Below are 6,749 nucleotides of genomic sequence, written 5' to 3' on the forward strand. Positions count from 1 at the left end.
GTTGTGGAGCAGAGAGTGGCAGCGGCGGCTATTATTTCTGCGAGTTGCCGAGAGGTGTGGGTTGTCGTCGGAGTTACAGAGGCTTGAACTAATGGCGTTGGTGACAGCAAGGCTCGGTTCCTTTAAATCTCGCAGCTTGGAGCTGCGAGATTTGCTCTCCTCCTCCACGTGTCACCTTCTCACTGGCAGTTCGATTTAAATCTCGCAGCACCAAGCTGCGAGATTTTCTTCCCTCTGTGCCGCACGTCACCTTCCCAATGGTCCATCAGTTTAAATCTCGCAGTATTAAGTTACGAGATTATGTAAGCATTAGTTTGGGAAATTTTTTCCCAATCAGAGTATTATTTGATATTTTATATATTTTTAATAATAAAACGGGAAAAAACTCTTTGTATTTATGCTCATATTTTACTCTCCTCAAGTTCTACATTGTGTGATAATGTGTTCCTTATTGAATCTTGTCAATAGGTATTTTTTTAATCAAATATTTTACAACTTAATTGAATGATTTAAGAAGTTATCTAAAACATGCATAAAAAGAAAGTTTTGTGTAGGTGGTTCACCGGTCACTTAAATAGTGATAAATCAGTCCTTTTCATTCTTATTTTTTGCACACGCATAAAGAATTTTTGGCATTAACTTAATAGTGATTAATGATCCAATGGGAGGTTAAATGGTTCAATTAATTTTCAAATTTTGAATTTCTTTGATTTGATTGGTAATTGATTATGAGGATGACAAGTGTCCTAGTTGTTATCGTGTGCTAGGGAACAAACCAAGTCATTATTGGTTATTGATTGGTGAATATGGAGGTTGAAATTCTAAATTCAAATTTCAAAATTTCAAACCTCATTTCCCTCCACCATGCAAAGGTTGTTTTAGGGCATGTCATAGTAGAGGATATGGTGAGTTGTTGCAAAGGAAATTTGTGTTTTTGGGTGTTTGAGAAGGGAATTCATACTTTGAACTTTTGAGAGACACCTCATCCTTTCAATCTTCCATTCATAATTCTAGGGTGTGTTAATTTTTTGAGTGCTCCCATTAGAAATACAAATCTTCTTGAATTCATGTCAGTTTTATCACCCTTCTCCTATAATTTCTAAATTTGTATTGTAATAGTGCATGCATATATTTATGTTGTTGTGTTCTCTTTGAGTGATATAATATCCTAAATGTTCTTTCGTGCATAATGTTATTTGAGTGCCTTTAAAGTGTTTACCATGCATATTTCAAAGCTACGTTGTCTTTGGCATCATTTTACTTAAAAAGGTACATTTTGAAAAAATAAATTTGAAAATATTTTCTACCCTTTTCCTTTACATATGCATGTTAATTTTTACAATTAACATGTCACGTGCAGTAGGAGTGGATAAAATTTGTGCACAGATTTCATAAAATATGCATGAAATTTGGAAAAATGGTGGAATATGCCTGTAGGTGGTCAATCGGCCTCGAGGTTATACTCCAAAGCTCTATCCTAGGTTAAGAGTTATGTTAGCCTTGATAATTACATAATCATTGTTAATGTGTTTTAATGATATTAAACTATTCGTTGTTTCTACTATATTCCATCTTTGCAGATCATATTTAGTATAGGTACAAATGACAAATTCATGAAGTATTAGATCAAAGACAATGATCGGACCCAGTAGACATTTGAAGTAGGAAAGATCAAAAGGACACTTTGTCGGAAGAACTCAAGCACATCCAAGAAAGCTTAATGTAGAATTATATGTAATGAGAAGTGTTTGAGGTAGTATTCATTGTAACTCTTACGGTTTTGTTTCATGCATGATTTTTGAGCAAGAGTTGAGTAAACTGCATTTGCATACTATGACACAAGAGTATATAGGATATCACTTAAATGAAAAATAATTTTTTCATTGTTTCATAATTAAGATTTTTCAAAGGAAAATTCATGACTTATATGAAATATCCTATAATCAACTTTGATTAAAATGGGACAAGTGTTAAGTGGTCTTAATATTGTGAACTTTAATATACCTAGTCTCAATTAAGTCAAAACTATTTTTATCTACCTAAAGATTCAATTAAATCAAGTATATTTTCACAAGGATAAGTTTTAAATCATATTAGTATTATAATCATTTACTTGGTCTTGGTTGGGTTTAAAACCTCAATTATGCACCTATCAAATTTTATGAATATCTTTCGGTATTTGGGGCATAACTTTTACTAGAAAATTCCAAAAAAAGACGATATTGATACCTATGGAAAGTTAAAAAAAAAATCTCACAACTTTCATGTTGATAGATTTTTCTGATTTGGAGCACTCATTGACGATTAGGTGCAATTCGTCGACAATTAACAGCAGAACCTGAACACCAACGGGCAGAAAATGGCTAGTTCTCATCTTGTATTATTATATTAAATGCCCAACAGCCATATAACGGCTAGTTTTCCCATTTGCCAATATATACAAGCCAAAGGCTTGTTTGAAGATTGATTAAAATAGTTATATATCATTTTGCAAGCACATTTCAACTTGTTCATCATATTTGTGCTTATCTTCTCTCTTGCTCTCTAATCTAGTTGTGAATCATTACTTGGGAGATTTGTGTGAGATGTTGATTGTATTAAATATCAGCTCATTCAAGGAGCATTATCTTTATAATTCATTTTCTTGTTTCAAATGGTTCTTGGTAAACCGAGTTACAAAGGGTTCTTGGTGAACTGTGGTCAAAGGTTTTTGGTGAACCGAAGTGCAAGGATTCTTGGTGAACCTTGTGGCTCTTGGTGAGCAAAAGGGATTTGTTCCCGGTTGTAAAAGCTTCTCCACCGGTGAAGGAGTTTCATAGTGGATTGTGAAATCCATGAGTTGGTCTCAAGGCGTGGATGTAGGCTAGGTGGCGAACCACGTAAAAATACCAGTGTTAAGCTTTTTCTCCCTATACTCTTTAATTTATGTCTTGTGCTTAATTTATATTTCATATATTGTGATATAATTGCTTGCAATCATGTCAAGAGTTTTATTTTGAAGAGAAAGCCCGTACTATGCGAAAAAGTCCATTCACCCCCCGCCCCCCTTCCCCTCTAGACTCTACACCTAGGCCGACAAGTTCCATGGCCCATTATGTGAGGGTAGCCTCTAAACCTTAACAATCATAGATTCCTAGTCTGTCTTTACAAGCACTAGGGCTAGAAAACTCCTCATCCAAACCTATTATTAGTTATAAATGGACAAGGTACATTCTGAGTAGAATGCTTCATATGCCCATTAGGAGTCTCATGTCTCTCAAAGGCTAGCACTACAGCATTCCAAGCTAATCCTAGAAAAGGAATGGCCTGGGCATAGGGCCTGTGAAGTTGCAAGAAAATGCTTAAGAAGCCTAAAATTCCTCACCCAAACACATATCATGCAAGGGGTTTGATTATGGATGCAAAGCATCCAAGTAAACACTCAAATATTTAGAAAGAAAATCAAGCATTGGTGGGTAGACTCAAGGTAATCATAAGCTAACCTCTAGCTCGACTCTCTAAGTCCCTAGTGGTGTCACCAAGTTGTTAACACATTCCAAAGGCTCATCTCTACCAAGGTGAATCTTCGAACCACCTCAACACAAATGACAAACTTGATTTTTGAAATTGGTATCTAGGGAATAAGACGTGAGTCAAAAATCTATCAACGGAGTCACCACTAACCTACTTTATTCTAGGTGAGTTTAGAATATATGATTTACTATCAATTAATTAATCAGCTAGCTAACCTAGGTTCCAAGGAAAAAATAGCTAATAGTCTATGCACCAAAGTCAAGTCTAAGATTGTAGTTATGTGAAGAGAAGGTACTAGCACCCCTACACACTCATTCTACGAATGGTACCTAATTAACTCATGGTTACCTTTGAATTCAACCCATCAAGACTTTAGTTCTTTCATTTTGGCATTTACCAAACTTTAATATAATAGATAAACCCACACAAGACAAAAATTATCCTCACCTTAAGATCCTCGAAAGTATGCACAAGACACCATCTTAAGGTTCGTCATAAGATGAATTTTATCATGAAAATGTGCTTTGATGTAGTGTTACCTTTTATTACATATTTGGTCAACCTTACACAAGATAGAAATTACCCTTACCTTGAAACCCTCAAAGCTATGTACATGACACCACCTTGAGGTTTGTCATTGAATTCATTAAAGTGTTTTAGAGTTTAAATAAGATGTCACGCATAGAATAACATACCAATGTAAGCAACATGCACCAAAGTTACCATAATAAAGGATATTAGAAAACCAATTTCCACTAATCTTCAGAAAACCAATTTCCTAAGTTAGAGTAGCAAATTTTACATTTTATGCACAAGGAAACATTTTTATTTTATGTACATAAAAACTTTATTTATTTTCCCATTGCCTTTAAAAAACTTTCCTCTTTCATTACCATTTAATGAGAGCTAGAAGATCTTAATTAAACTCGAGTTAAAAACCATAAAAATTTGTTGTGAAAATTCACAAGTGCACAAAATTGTAACAAGTATTATAGTGATAAAGAAGATGTCAAACCCACGAGGACTATTTACCTATTAACTATTGAAATTGTTCTAATTCTAAATTATTTGAAAATCAAGAAAAGTGATGGATTTTGAATCTGAAAAATAAAATAAAAAATTAAATTAAATAAACTAAATACTTAAAAAAAAGAAGATTTCATCCAATAATAAAACACTAAGGCATCTAACTCACCTAACCAATCCAATCTCAAATCCTAATCATGCAATTAATTTATTATCATCCTATTTGACGGCAAAATATTCTAACTTATCTAAGACCCTCTCTCGAGTAGAATTAGAATTACCCAAAATACGATAACCCATGATATGTTTATGCAAATTTAAAAGCATTTGAGTACATTAAGATTAATAATATTTCACATAAAAGCCGCACAAATCACGTTGACACATTCTTGTCTTTCGTTCAATTCATGGCATACATCATACGAAACTAAACTACATGCATCATCTTTCGAATTAACATGCACAACAAATCATTCAACTATTGGTCAGATAATTGAAAGCATTAAACTCAATGATGTATACTCAAAAGGAATGATAAAATTATGATCACATAGAAATAAGATTCAGAGTTGTCTTGGAGAGGTTACATCATAGCCTTAGCAATAGCAATTAGCCTATAATAGAATCAAAATAAACCACAATGATTCTAAAAATCACAATAAAAATTGTATAAAGAGAAGATGAAAGAATTAAAAAGGAAACTGTATGTTGATCGAGAATCTCAATTGTGAACAACTCCAATTTGGTCTCTCTCTTCTTGTTCTTCTTTTTCCAGGATTTAAATTCCTCTCTAATGGTGAAACAAATCCTCCTCTTTTTCTTCCAACTTCGAATTCCCCCCCATCCCTTTTTATAAAATTTTGGTCATCCTCCCTTCTTATCTCCCTAAAACAGGATCATCCAAATCCCCTCCTTTTTTGCCGCTGCTTTGATGTGCGATTTTCTTTATTGAGCTCTTCCCATATTCCAAAATCTTCAACATCAAAGTTGTGGGATTTGTTTTTAACTTTCCGTAGATACCAAGATCTCCCATTTTTTAGTTTTCCAGTAAAAGTTATGTTTCAAATACTGAAGGGTGTTTCAGAAAATTTGATAGAGGAATTTGAGTTTGAAAAGGATTCTTGATGAAGGGAATTTGAATTTGAAAAGAAAAGTTTCCTCCTAATCCCATGACTCTTTTAATTTATTTATTTCTAAACAAAAATAAACAAAATAAATCATAACTCTAATAAATAACAAAAATTAAACACAAACTAGCATTAAAATTAATAAAAGTGAAAGTATGACAAAACTTGTATAGAAATTAAGCACATCAAAAACCCTAGCACCACTATATTCAAAAATCTTCTCTTTTTCCGCATTTACCCTTCAAGTCTACCTAGAGTCAAATTCTTTGCGTAAAATACTCTTAACACTCAAAAGTACAGATGGTTAACTTATCCTTGAAAAACCTAAACCCTAAAAATAAACCCTATAAAAATTTAAGGTAGCAAACTAACCAAAAACTAATAAAAAAATATTTTTAAAATTAAAGGAAAGATATATTATATAAAATACAAAATAAGTAATAAATAAATGAAATAAATTAATAAAATGGTCCTAAAATTAGGGGGGAAAGGAATTTTCCTGAAAACCCTAGCACCACTATATTCAAAAACCTTCTCTTTTTCCCTATTTACCCTTCAAGTCTACCTAGAGTCAAATTCTTTGCGTAAAATACTCTGAATACTCAAAAGAACGGATGGTTAACTTATCCTTGAAAAACCTAAACCCTAAAAATAAATCCTATAAAACTTTAAGGTAGCAAACTAATCAAAAAGTAATAAAAAAATCTTTTTAAAATTAAAGGAAAGATATATTATAGAAAATACAAAATAAATAATAAATAAATGAAATAAATTAATAAAATGGTCCTAAAATTAGGGGGGAAAGGAATTTTTCTGACTTTCCTCTATTTTTTCAGAATTTTATGCAATGAAAATCTTTTTTTAATTTTTGAAAATTAAAACAAACTCAAATAAAAATTAAAAAATAATTAAGTAATTAAAAAAGGGGCTAGTCAATCGATATGCATGTACGAATCGATCAATCTACATGTACCGATTGACCAGTCTACAATATATTTAAAAAAATGTGTGTGGTTTCCTTTTCTAGTCATCTTCCCCACCAACTTGCTGGAGAAAAACCAAAATCGTACGACTATGGAGGCC

The sequence above is a fragment of the Malania oleifera genome, chromosome 9 (genome assembly GCF_029873635.1).
Source record: "Malania oleifera isolate guangnan ecotype guangnan chromosome 9, ASM2987363v1, whole genome shotgun sequence".
Classification (NCBI taxonomy): Eukaryota; Viridiplantae; Streptophyta; class Magnoliopsida; order Santalales; family Ximeniaceae; genus Malania; species Malania oleifera.